General features: G+C 65.4%; 1 protein-coding gene across 1 annotated transcript in view; it reads right to left on the bottom strand.

The window, feature by feature from the left end:
• CCDC61 (coiled-coil domain containing 61) overlaps positions 1-448 on the bottom strand; it is an 18,996-nt gene that overhangs the window by 3,368 nt on the left and 15,180 nt on the right. The gene's annotated exons all lie outside the window — the stretch shown is intronic.

Here is a 448-nt window from a genome sequence, read left to right as displayed (position 1 = left end):
CCACTCCTGCCCAGGCCTCTTCCCGGCCTTCCCCGCCGGCCATGGCCACTCCTGCCCAGGCCTCTTCCCGGCTTCCCCACCTGCGAACCTTCAAGCCCATCAATTCCAGACATTCCTGCCCTCGCGTATGTATCGACCCCCCAGGACCTTCTCCCAGGCGCTGCCCCTCTCGGAGCCACACTGCCCCTTCCAAAAACACCACGTGTCACTTCCCTGCCGCCTAACGACCCCCGGCACCTGACCCTCCGTCCTGAGCCTCCCACAGCTCCTGGTTTCCCCTCCCTAATTATCCCCCACTCCCCACCCCCACCCCCAATAAAAACCTGCAGAAATCACCAGATTCCCACCTGCAGGGCAACGCCCCACCCTCAGGCCCCGCCCCTTCCCCTGGTCCCTCCCAGCAGCCCCACCTCCAGAATGCCGCCTCCAGCCCTGCCCATCTCACACC

Source organism: Myotis davidii, unplaced genomic scaffold, assembly GCF_000327345.1.
Source record: "Myotis davidii unplaced genomic scaffold, ASM32734v1 scaffold741, whole genome shotgun sequence".
Taxonomy (NCBI): Eukaryota; Metazoa; Chordata; class Mammalia; order Chiroptera; family Vespertilionidae; genus Myotis; species Myotis davidii.
Note: the sequence above shows the minus strand (reverse complement) of the source record. Positions and strands in the feature narration are given on the sequence as shown.